This window comes from Giraffa tippelskirchi, chromosome 10 (genome assembly GCF_054371585.1).
Source record: "Giraffa tippelskirchi isolate mGirTip1 chromosome 10, T2T-mGirTip1v1.2.pri, whole genome shotgun sequence".
NCBI classification, from domain to species: Eukaryota; Metazoa; Chordata; class Mammalia; order Artiodactyla; family Giraffidae; genus Giraffa; species Giraffa tippelskirchi.
The window spans coordinates 58,025,026-58,038,783 of record NC_137284.1 but is presented as its reverse complement, the minus strand read 5'-3'; positions in this window follow the sequence as shown (position 1 = coordinate 58,038,783).

Here is a 13,758-nt window from a genome sequence, read left to right as displayed (position 1 = left end):
ACTAGCCAGGAAACCCAGCCTTGTCCTAAACTTCCCTAAGAAAAAGACTGAATATACAGCCAAGCCAGACTTAGTGCCTTCTTTTCTACATTTTGAAGTAACCAAACACAGAAATCCTTAACAAGGGTTCCGTGGTCGGGCTTCCCTAATTCCATAAAATGTCTGAGATAGTCTGTAAGGATTTCTGTGTAAATGTGTATATGCATTTCCCTAAAGAGTTTGTCTACAGCATCCTCCGGTTTCTCAAAAGGACATTTCTGTGACATTTAAAGGTATGCCAGTCACATCGAAAGGCTGAATGTAATAGAGGTGGGTTAGAATCTACCTCTAGTGTTTACAATGACTTAGGTTACCATTTGAGCAGCCTCTTCTTTGTGTCCTGTGGACTACCCATGTACTGAGAAAAAAAGTAAGTAGCTTGCCTTCTGCATCAGTTTGGAATTGGCTTTGCCTGCTGGTAACACAGACCCTGTCACAGTGGCTTAAACAAACTACGGATTTTCTTGTAAAAGAAATCTGGGAAAGGAAATCCAGAGTCTTTATGCAGCCAACAAGATGCCATTAGAGACACAGGCTACTTCCATCTTTCCATTTTGACATCCTCAGTCCCTAGCTTTGCATTTTACAACGACAAGAGAGCTGCCATCTGTCTCTTTTTCAAGGACCTTTCCTGTATGTTCCCCCAAATAAAATTTACTTTATATGCTATTGGCCAGAACTTAGCAACAAGGGAGACTGAGACATAAAAGCCTAGATAGGCAACTTACCTCCCACACTCCCATCCTCAAATTAGGTTTTTGTTGGGTTTTGTTAGGAAAGAAGAAAGGGAAAACATATTCAATAGGCAACTAGCAGTCCTTTCTTTTATGAAAACAAGTATTAATTAAGTTATTTTCTGCCTATGGGTCCTTGGGAAGAAGTTCTTTGTAACAGTTACTCACTCAACAAAGCAGATGCCAGTCTGTGTGCAACTGTGTGGCTCTCGCGCGTGCACGCACGCACACGCACGTGCACGCATGCGCCCTCCGGGCCAGCACACGTGAAACTCATTAAGGAGCCGCTGACCGACTCTGTCATGGCGGCCGTGTTTACCTGTCCCATGCATCCTCGCCTCACGTGGCATCTACCTGGTGGCGCACACACCTGGGAGAGAACAAGGGGGACCCTCCTCTTCCCACTGCTCTATTTCTCTCTCCGTCTTGGAGAAAAATGAGCAAAGAACCTGTCTCTCCATCCAGAATTCCTTTGCTTTTCTCCCCACACCATGGCTGCACTTTGCCCTTCTGGGGATCTACCTGAGCCTTCCTGGTGAGTTGAGTTCGCTTTATTTGAGTCCAGTTCACTTGTTTGTACAGTGGAGGTCGGAATCCCGAACTCTGGATCCTTGTCCATATTCTACCTCACTTCCTGTGATTTACACAATGAGCCAAATGGGCTGCTTTCCTGTCTGACGTGAGAAAACACGCAGAACCGCATTTGTCTTTCTTTCCTGAGAAGGATTCTGATTTATTACCCAGATGAGTTCTCAGAGTGACCTCAGCAGGTCCACGGAAGCCGGGTGCCTATGTCCTCCCATGGTCAGATGGGATAGGAGTGTTCTAAGGCAGTGGTCCCCAACCTGTTCGGCACCAGGGGCCAATTTCATGGAAGATAGTTTTTCCCCGGACAGGGGGGTGGGGTGGGGGAGTGGATGGTTCGGTTCCCCGCTCACCACCTGCTGGGCCGGCCAGTTCCTACCAGGCCATGGACTAGTACCAGTCCCTGGCCCCTGAGGGGGCGGGGTTGGGACCCCTGTTCTAAGGCCAGGTCTTTCTGAGTCCTTGAACCAGTAACTTCTGCTCACTACACCAGCGTGGTCACAGAAGTCAAATGGCAGTGACTGTAACTTCCTCAGTCTTGGACAAACGAAGCTGTTTCACCTGAAAGGTAGTGCTTTCACCGGTGATTTTGTCCTCCTAACTCCTTCAGCACCGAGAGAACATCCCTATTTGAGGGCTGGCCGCCTGCGGTGCTAATATTTGCACTGCAGAGTTGCACTTCCGGTCCCTGAAAGTGAGAGGGGCTCAGGGTCCTGTGGGGGGAACCGGGGAGTGGCCAGACCCCGCTCCGCTGGGTAAAGGACCGACAGCGTTCTGAGCTCTGTGGATGGTCTGGAGCATCCTTTCAGCCAAGAAAAGCTGATGGCTGCAGGATGAGCCCGGAACTCAAGGAGAGGTACTGTTAGGGAAGGAAATGGGCTCCCCCCGCCCTCCCCAGGAGCTGATGTGGTCATCCTTAGGACTAGCTAGGGGATGGCTCTCGTCCAGAATGGTTTCTCTGTTTGGTTTTCCTGCCTCGAGAACTGTATGTGTATAGGGTCACAAATGCTGTGTGGAAGGGGGCTCTTTAAAAACAATTAAACTGAAAAGCCCTGGCTGCTGCTGGCTGAGCAGTCTCCCTCCTCTGCCTGCCAGAGAATACAAGCCCTGCCTGACTTCCTGTGAAGCTAGTCAGGGCAGAACATCTTTTCTCCGGATCCTCTTCTCAGCAGCAGCCACTGCAGTAAATCTTCAGAGAGGCCTCATTAGGCAAGTTCCTTTTTGAACTCCCTCCACCCACAGACCTCTCGAAATCACCACCGCCATTCTGGCATGTTATTATTTTTTCCTCCTAAGCTTGCCGTTTTCCTCGCTGCTGGCACTCACGCCTCCCTCCACTGCTCTCACTTTCCTTAACGGACTCTTCTCTAGCTGGAATCTCTCCAAAGGGTGTGTTCGTGCAATCAGAAACTTCCCTTTTTGTTTTATCGCATCACTGAACAGACCAGATAAGGCCCAGCTGAGGGAGAGAGGGACGGGTCTCGACAGGGTTGGGCTGGTAGGGGGGTGGGGGGCAGGTGAAGGGGGCAGATGAAATCTTCCCATCAGTTCTTAGGAACATATAGGGACAGCAAACACAGGCACATGGGTATATGGTATAGCTGGTCCCCATTGGAGCCCAGCTGCCTTTCAGGAAGCCGCACACCAGCATTCAAACCTGTAGCAGATGACCATCCACGACTTGAAAAGAGCATAAAGAGCAAACCAGACACAAGACAGCATGAGACCCGGAGACCAGGGCATTAAATAGTTAATTTTTAGCAAACCCAAATTGCATTTCCATCATGTGCAAGCAGTCAGCTGCTATTGTAGGTCACCAAGATACAACGCATTATTTCTACAGTTTGTGGAAAACATTAGGCAGCTGTAATAAAGTCGATGGTATTTCCTTCCTTACTGAAACATGACTTCAGTAAATCCCTGTTTAAATTTTTTCCCCTTTCTAAACATTTCTCTCCATCTGCACGATAAGTCAATAAAAGAAATTAAAAGTTAAAATGCCTAATGAAATTTTATCAGGCATGAAATGGCATTTAAACCAGAGTTGCCACCCGGGCTTCAATGCATGAAAACTGACCCGAACTTCAGGGGTTATAAAAAGCAGGGGGTGGGTAACAGCAAGTTTCAGTGGCCTTTATGTATCGCAGCCACTGGGGGAAAAAAAATCATTCCAAAGAGGCATTCCATGAAACCGAGAGTCTCTGAGCAGTTAAGATTTTTACAGGAGGTACATCATTTCTGTAAACCTCTGCATTCTTTTAGGCCACCATCCTTTTTTCTTTATTCACTTCTTTGTGCTGACATGCTTGTTTTGAAATCCATCTTCATCTGTGTACCTCTGCCATGATCTCAGGCAAAATGACAGGAAGAAAGCCTGAGAACATTTTTAAGAAGAAGGAACAGATAGAAAGACTAAGGGACTTAATTCTTAATCTTCCTTAGAGAAGAGCTTTAGGATGTTCCATGGGGATTCAGAAAGAGTTTGAAATATATGGAAGAAAAAAAATCATTCTTCCCTATATGAAATTGTTTATGTTCATAATTACTGACTGCCTCATCCTTAGGTCAGAATTGTGCTAAGTCACTTCAGCTGTGTTCCACTCTTTGCAACCTTATGGACTGTAGCCCGCCAGGCTCCTCTGTTCATGGGATTCTCCAGACAAGAATACTGGAGTGGGTTACCATGCCCTAATCCAGGGGATCTTCCTGACCCAGGGATCAAACCTGTGTCTCTTAGGTCTTCTGCATTGGCAGGTGGATTCTTTACCACTAGCGCCACCTGGGAAGCCCTTAGGTCAGAATAGGCATCTCATTTTCATAGAAGCCTGAAAAGAAAAGAAGCCAGTCAATGGGTATGTGGATACTTCCCAGCTTTACCCATTTGAAACATTAAACTTCTTTCAAAGTGAATCCCCGAGTCCTCCCGCATACGGGACATCCACTGAAGTCAAGAGACATTATGGAATGGACAGCAGAGGCAGACCCTCTAATGAGAAAGCATATTTAGAACTTCCAAGTAACTGCCTAGAGTTTGTAACCAGAGGGCTGTACTTCAAAGTCATTGGCCTTACTGACTGCCTGGGTGAGAAGGAAGTTGTTGTACAGCCTACAGATCCAGGAGAGGGACTCCATCCATTTCTAATGGCTCCAGAATTGAGCACAGGATGGTGCTTTTCCCACAGTGTGTTCCATTCAACTGCACACTGAAAAGTCAGCTGTAGGAGTGCTGAGCCCAAACAATGCAGGAGCGAGTCCTTGCCTCTGTCTAGAAACTGGCCATCAGGTAGGCAGGAAAGTGTGTGTGTAAGCTGTGGGTACCTCAGTTATGAACAGATCTTACCAGTGCCCATACAACTGGACAAATATATTAAAATTCAAGCAAGGTGTTGCCATTTTCAAATATTTACATAGCTAGCAGTGCCCCCAGGCTTTTAAAAGTTATTCAAGAAAGATGGGTTGGCAAGTCCAGGAAAGAGCATGTTCACTTTTATGTTTTTTAAAGCCTGACTTTCTGACATAATACAACAATGTATCCTGAATTTTCAAGCTTTTGCCTTCCCAGTCTAACCTTAGAAATCCTGTAGTATGGAATATTACTCAGCCATTAAAAAGAATACATTTGAATCAGTTCTAATGAGGTGGATGAGACTGGAGCCCATTATACAGAGTGAAGTAAGCCAGAAAGAAAAACACCAATACAGTATACTAACATATATATGGAATTTAGAAAGATGATAACGTTAACCCTATATGCGAGACAGAAAAAGAGACACAGACGTACAGAACAGTCTTTTGGACTCTGTGGGAGAAGGCGAGGGTGGGATGATCTGAGAGAATAGCATTGAAACATGTATATTATCATATGTGAAACAGATCACCAGTCCAGGTTCAATGCATGAGACAGGGTGCTCAGGGCTGGTGCACCGGGATGACCCTGAGGGATGGGATGGGGAGGGAGGTGGGAGAGGGGTTCAGGATGGGGAACACATGTACACCCATGGCTGATTCACATGAATGTATGGCAAAAACCACTACAATATTGTAAAGTAATTAGCCTCCAACTAAAATAAATAAATTTTTAAAAAAAAGAAAGAAATCCTGTAGTATTAGAGATCCATGACATTAAAACGGATGCTTCCCAGATGACTTGGTGGTAAAAGAATCCACCTGCCAATGCAGGAGGCACAGGAGACACAGGTTGGATCCCTGGGTTGGGAACACCCCCTGGAGGAGGAAATGGCAACCCACTCCAGTATTTTTGCCTGAAGAATCCCATAGACAGAGGAGCTTGGTGGGCTACAGTCCAGAGGGTTGCAAAAGAGTTGTATATAAATGAGCACGGAGCAAGTGAATGTAAAACCAACCTAACAAACATTGAAATGAAGACTATTACAGTTACCATTAGAAATAACCAGTCCTTCATGGATCTAGACCCCAAACATCATTAAAAACATACTTTAAAGTTAAAACCATTTTTAAAGCAACTATCGAACAGAATATCTTCATAGTAGAGACAACCCAATCTTATTAGTCCTAATTTTTTTTATATTAAATAAAATCTGTGAGATGTTGAGTTCAATATCCTTTTCTCCACTCTCATATTAGCTGGTTAACTGATTGATTCCAAGAGGAAAATACAGTTAATGCTTCTAAACCATTAAATTCTGCTTTACTTACTTGATTCTCAGAAGCATTAGCAGTTAAAGAATGTACTTCCCTTCAGCCCCAAAGCAGTGTGAATATCTTGGTGATATTAATATCAATATTCCAGATAGCATTCTGCTATTAATAACTAGAAAATGGCTCTTTTTTGAGGAAAATTAAACTGAGGGTGCCCCTAGTCCCTAGAAAGGGGTTTTGAGTTGAGTGAGCACAGGAGTTAACACCCTTCCAAACAAAACTGGTTGCCTGGGAGTTTAGTCCCAAAAGCTGGAGTGGCCAGTAGTCTTAGTGATGCTATCAGAATAACTAACTCTTCTAAAGGGATTGGGGGTCATTCCAGTGGACATGACCCATTTCCCACAGTGCAGCATGAATTATAAAATTGTCAGAGTTGCTATGGCTATCCCGTATCAATAAACACAAAGTCTATGTGTTTATTTTTTCCAGGGATTCAACAAACATTTATTGAGGGCTTAATTTATACCAGCCCCAGATATATAGAGAAACTCTTCTGGAACTTAAAATATATATGATACATGTATACATGCATCAATATTTACTTCTTACGTACCTAGCACATAGACACCACATCAGACCCCCTCCTCTCTCTGTCACACACACACACACACACACACACACACACACACACACTCACGCACTCACGCACTCACGCACACATAAACAGGAGAAGCCTGTGGGCCCCATTCACTTGCTTTTCTCACAATTCCAGGAAGCTAAATTATCATTTCTAATGTGGTTCAGTAATGTCATTGCAAAACAAAAGGCATACCAGCAAGAGCAGAGGGAAGCTATTAAACGAACAAAGGAAATGCAATAATTTAGAACCATTTCATACAGGGGCAAACAACACTACATCCTCAATAGTCTCTGAGATACCAGGTGACGTTAAATTGGTTCAGCACATTCCATTATTAATACAAGGAATGTACAGTTCATTTTAGAAAAATATTTTAGTTTTAAGGTGATACTTTGTTACATTTCTTCAATAATATTGCTAAACACACGAGCTGCTGTTAGCAAAGACACTTGTCTCTCACCAGCAAACTCATATTCACTAAGTTTTGTCCTTCACTAGTTTAGGAAAAGAAAATTACAAGTAGGAAAATAATTATAGAATGGTGAGTGTGATATAATGCACACTTCTTCCACTGTGAAAATAACAGTATTTCTGTCCCCAAACTCCCTTTGGTGACAGAAGAGAGGGTCTCTGCATTTCAAAGACGAGCACAGGACTGTGTCTTTAGCATAAATCCCATTGATTTGTGACATAATAGTTCACATGACTAACGTTGTTGATTCCTCGTTTCCATGGACTGAATTGGGGAAAGATTTACTTTCCCTGAAATTCCCAAGACTTAAAAGCCAGCTGTTTGCTATTTTGAGTGCAACCTGCACAGCCTGTTTTCAAAGCCTCCCAAGAATCAGGGAACCATGAGAGAGCAAGATAACTTGACAGAAAAGTAGAGCTGTTCAGTATCACTGCCCTCCTTGCCCCTCGTGGTGCTGGAGACCTGGCATTTGTGCCCCCCATGACAGATAATGCACATTATGGACATGAAGTGATCTGTTCAAGGGGTTTATTTGCAAGAGAACATGAAAGCTAGGCTTTGTAATGAACTCTTAAAATACTTAAGATTTACAGCCACTGATGTAAACTATTACAGAAAACAGAGATGCTTCCAAAATATGTACAAGCAGTCAGTGTACTTATGTGAGAAAAAGAAATATCTTCTCCAAGTATTTCCAAATTTGAGCATCTGTAAATCATGTAGTGAAAGTTGGAGGTCTCCTGCCACCTGATTTCAAGATATAGTAGAGAGATACAGTAATTAAAGCAATGTGATATTTGCATAAGGATAAACATAAAAGAGAGTCAGAAATAGATTCACACATTTATAGCTGATGAATTTTTGACAAAGATGCCAAGGTTATTCAGTGGGGCAAAATAGTCTTTTCAATAAATGGCACTGGAAAAAATGGACATAAAGTATGAACTTTGATCTTTGCCATCATATGCAAAAATTTGTTCGAAATGGCTTACAGAATTAAGCATAATTGCTAGAGCTATAAAACTTTTAGAAAAACTAAAGAGCAAGAGAAAATCTTTGTTACCTTGAGTTAGGCAAAGATTTCTTAGGACATAGAAATCATGAACCATGAAAGAAAAAATTGGTGAATTGGACTTCATTAAGTTAAAAATGCCTGCTCTTTGAAAGATAATGTTAAGAAAATTAAAACCAGGAAAAAAAATGGTTTCATGTCAAAAGATGTCTGATAAAGATCTTGTATCCAAGGTATATAAAAGAAATCTCAAAACTCATAGGAAAGCAAACCACCTGATTTTTTTTTAAACAGGCAAACAATTTTAAATAGTTCACTAAAGAAGATATATATGGCAAATAAGCACATGAAAAGATGCTCAATATCATTAATCATTGTGGAAATATGAATTGGAACCCTGATGTGATACAATTACACACTCATCAGAGTGGCTAAAATTTTAAAATATTATTGCAAATGTTGATCAGGATATGGAGTCCCTTGAAACTCTTGTACTTTGCCAAGGGAATGTAAAATGGCACAACCACACTTAAGTGAGTTTAGCATTTAAACTTCAAATATAAATTTACCATAGGGTATAGCAATAATGTTTCTGGGAAGAGAAAGACTGACTTCTACACAAAAACCTATATACAAATGTTTATGTTTATGAAATCTTTATTCACAGTCACCAAAAGCTGGAAACAACCTAAATGTTGAACAGCTGGTGAATGGATAAACAAATTGTGGTACGTGCATAGGATAGAATAGGACTCAGTAACAAAAAGTAGCAAACTACCAGTACACGCAAGAGGTGTAGTGAATCTCAAGAACATTGGGCTGACTGAAAGAAAACAGTTTCAAAACTCTTTCTGCTACTATTTAATTTCATGGCTCATAAACTTACGCTCTTTAACGCAGCTAAGACTGTAGCCAACACAGAGGCACGCTGCAGAATACAGAGTTTTCAGGTGCATTTTCTATTTGATTAAATTTGTAGTTTTTCCCTCTTTAACTACTTATTAAGTGGAGGTTAAAGAGCTTCTCTTGAAAGTCAGGCAGAAGCTTTTTACCATCAGATGTTCAGTGTTTGAAAGATAATTATTGGTGACGCTTGGCCAGTTTAAAACACCTTCACCACACTTTGAAAATGCCCTGAATTCTACCTTATTTCTGAGTCTACTCATACTGAAAAAGAAGGCTGGGGAGAATATGACTGGTAAGGATCTGGAGGAAAAGAACTTAGAAATTGAACAGAAAGATGGTAGCTGGTGCCCAACTGGAACTTCACAATTAAGAACTGAGAGGTCTTGTTTGGGGTCCTGGTACCTAGCCCCCTACCAAACCTTCAGTAAACCATCCATTTCTGTTGAACGTGTTGTGCAATTTAACCCATTTCTACATGACATCTAAGTACTTGGTCTTCCTTCAGAATAGGAGTAGAGGGAAATGAGGGTTGCCACAAAGAAGTAGCCAGGTACAGACTGCAAGGCTAATATAATTGGATTCTCTAAATTATTTTGAGAATTAAATAAGGTATTAAAGTATCCTCTACAGGACTGGGCACTCAATATATATTCACCAAATTTTCATTTTCCTTCACTTTCTTTATCAAAGGAGAATATTTTTAGAACTGAAAAGAACTTGAAAGTTATCTTTTTCAGTGTTTTAATTTCACAAATAACAAAACTAAGTTCAGTGAGATTAAGGGTATTGCTCAAGCTCACAGAGAGTTAGAAGTCCAGCTTCCAGTTCTCATAGATCTTTTTCCTGAAGCATCTGCCTTCAACTGTGATACTCTCTAGAGCAGGGCCCGAGGAAGTTTTAAGAGAGAGGAGAGTTTTGATCTGTATATTGAGGGACCCATGGACTCTTTGCTTCTGGTTCTGTGTTCATTTTAGCTATTTTCATTTTTTTTTTTTATTCCAAGAATGAAAGTTACTGAGAAGCCTTTCTGTTCAGAAACTATGATTGCCAGATTTAGCAAATAAAATACAGGGCACACAAATAGATTTGAATTTCAGGTAAACAACATAATTTTTTAGTCTAATGACAAATTTGGAACATGCTTATATTGGCACTTTATCTGTCCACCTTACCAGGGAACCAACACTAGGTAGTTCCCAACTATGAAAATTTCTTTTTATCCTAAAACAAAGAAACAATGGAAGATTGTTTGCATAAATCTTGACTGACCATTTTCGTCCCCATGACCATTTTTCCTCACCTGAAATCAGGACAGCTGTTGTGAACAGCCTCTGTGACCAAGGCTAAGGCTGATGAAGATGGTGATGGGACAGGAGGAACTCAACGATGTGCCCAAGCAGCCCAAAGCAAAGACATGCTTTGCCAAACAGGAAGTGCACAATTCTAAGCAGAGGGACTGAAATTCAAATCCCTCTCTCTCACTTAACTCGTGACTATATGGCTTTGAATAAGTTGCTTAAACTCTCCTGTACCCATCTACCTTTGGATTCTGCTTTTTTTCCCCTGAAAATAAGGATACCTTTTGTTTTAGTGAAGATCAAATATGATAACAGGAAGAAAGCACTGACCGCTGTGCTTGGAATATAATAGCTACTCTTAGAGTCTGTCATTTCTTAAACCGTACAGTTTTACATGCTTTTCTGTGTATTGGATATAGTTCACAATGAAGATGGTTTGATTGTTTAAGCAAAACTGCCTCATTCTGGGAAAGATTGAGGGCAGGAGGAAAAGGGGGTGACAGAGGATGAGATGGTTGGATGGCATCATTGATTCAATGGACATGAGTTTGAGCAAACTGGGAGATGATGAAGGACGTGGAAGCCTAGAGAGCTGCAGTCCGTGGGGTGGCAAAGAGTCAGACACGACTGAACAACTGAACAACAAGGAGAAGACTGGTGAGGGTCTTAAGTAAGTGTTGGGATGTAGAGTTTGGATGCTAAATTTTATTCTGTAGTTTGTAGGGGAACCATGTTTACCCAGACAATGTCTGGGGCCTAACAGTCAGGCAGCCTTTCTCTAAGTTCCCCTAAAAACTACCTGGGAAATTTTGTAGCATATCATTTCCTGCTGGGTCAGGCATGCATTAACCAACATAGACTGAACTGACCTGCCTTCTCTAGGCATCTTCTTCAGTTCCTTCAGGTCCAGCCTTGACAGAGAAGAAAATGAGAAGTTGTAACTCTTCCCATCGACCTACTTTGTGGGGCATGAAAAGTGGGCAGGCATCTGGCACAGTCAGAAGTAATTCCTGCTTTGACTCTTGTTTCTCAGTGTCAATGTTGTTCAGTCACTGTTGTGTCCACAAACCCATGGACTGCAGCATGCCAGGCTTCCCTGTCCTTCACTGTCTCCTGGAGCTTGCTCAGACTCATGTCCGTTGACTCAGTGATGCCATCCAACCATCTCATCCTCTGTTGCCCATTCTCCTCTTGCCCTCGGTTGGAGCGGCCTTCTCCAAATTAACCAGCCCCTTTTGTGATCCATACAGTAGGGATAAGATCACCTAAGATGGTAGGGTCTTAGAATTAAGACTGTAGCAGAGTGTCTGGTTATAGAACGTGCTCGATATCTGGGTTTTTATTTTCTGCTTGGGTTAGAGCACTATACTTAAACTTTATGAATCATACATAGGTCCCTGGAGTGCTCTTTCTCACACTTATCACAAAAATCTTGTGACTCAGTTTCAGAAGACTGTCCAAAATTGAGGGCCAGTTGTTCAAACCAACTTTGTTTAGAAAATTGTTTTACCAAAATATCTTAGACAGTTGACACCTGAGCAAGTCAGACTCTTACTCAGCCTTCCACTTCACGCCGTGTAGGCTGCAGTTCTAAGGTTCACCGGTTCTCCCACTCAGGCCTTGCGAACCTGCAGATGTGTGTTATCTGCGCCTTCTGTTTGGTCAGCTTCAAGTGCTTCTAATCTTTTTATAACCAGTTCTGTTAGCTGTTATCTGGATTCCTTTTAGTGCCGTGTCTATTGTACACTTTTAACAGGTCTCCACCCTCTTCCCTGGCAATTAGAAGGGCAATATAATTATTTTACAATGTGTCTTCTATCGAATAAGCTCCTTAATTGGACCTTTTCATCCTTTGCCATTTGTGTGTGTCTGTGTGAAAAATATCACGGAAAGGTTTTTCAGTGATTCTTACACAGTTTCCTGAATTAAATGCCAAAGGAGCACCCACAGCATCTTTTAGCCAATGACAGCCCCTCTTCCTTCTCTCTCCATGCTTGGAGACATGGCTGCTGTTTGTTACAACCTGGAAAGATTATTTGGACTTACTGTTTTTGTTTTGCGACTCTGTTGTGTGTTATTTTCTTATATAATCTTACCACTCTTCCTGTTCTGGTAGCCTTCTCTGTGTGTGACACCATATTCAGTGACATCTCCAATTTCATAGTTAATCATAGAATAACATGGTGTAGTGGGGAAAAAATGAACTTTGAGTCAAGGGAGGTTAGTTTTCTTCCAGGCTCTGCACTAACTAGCTATGTGTCTTTGCCAGGTCAGTTAATTGCTTTGGGTTTCAGATTCTTTATCTAGAAAAGAATCTATGTATTCTAGAGAATACATACTTTTCCCTTAAGATTTGAGCTTTGTACACCTTCACCTCTGAAGTGACATCTATGGATTTTCCTAGTCATTTCCAACCACCCAGCAAAGAACTGTTTTTATTTTATTACAGTTTTGACTTTTGTTGTTTAGTTGCTAAGTTGTATCCAACTCCTTGCGACCCCGTGTGTGTAGCCTGCCATGCTCCTCTGTCCATGAGATTTCCCAGACAAGAATACTAGAGTGGATTGCCATTTCCTTCTCGAGGAGATCTTCCTGACTAGGGATCGAAGCTGTCTCCTGCATTGCAGGTGGATTCTTCACTGCTGAGCCACCAGGGAAGCCCATTTAACTCTAAGTTTTTACTAAATGACTGTGCTATTTTACTAGCCCCAAGTGGCTCAACTAAAACCCAAAATAAAGCACTTCAAGGATTTATTTATATCATTTCCCCATATAAATCCACCAACCTAACTATAATTAGAACTACTATTCTCTGTAATATTAAAATATTAAGTCATGTCAGTTTTCCCTAAACCATAACATGAATTTATAATTTATAAGTGAAATTGTACATGTCCTAGTCAGGTTGTGAAATTCGCTCTTCTTTTTCTTAAAAAAAAAAAAGGTGGGTTGGTGGAGGAGGGTTAACTATAAACAACATTTGTTGCCCTCATGAATTAGAAGAGCAGTAACCAGATATATTATGTTCCTGGAAAGGCAAAAAATAAATTTCAGATGAGAATTTGAAGACCCTCTCCATCTTTCCTGAGACTTGTCTTTCTTCTCAGAGCTCGGGTCTCTCCCTGGTTGCCATTTTGGGTAGAGCTGATTAGCATATAGCAGTAGAGCTCAGGCTTCCAAGAAACCCCCCTAGGGTGTGGGCAGGAACCTTGAGATAGGAGTTCCCTACAGCTCAGGCCCAAATCCTTGCATTATCAGAACCCTCCAGCCAGTGTGAGGACATGCAGAAAGCAGCCCACAAATTTACTGACCACAAGCTACTCCCAGCTCTGGGCTAACAGCCTCTCCACCCCTGACCCCCAGAGTTACATCCATGAAAACAAAAAGGGGGGCATCTTAGCTTTGAAGGTGAAGCTATGCTAAAATGGAAAAGAAACGAAGTGTGTCCTTGG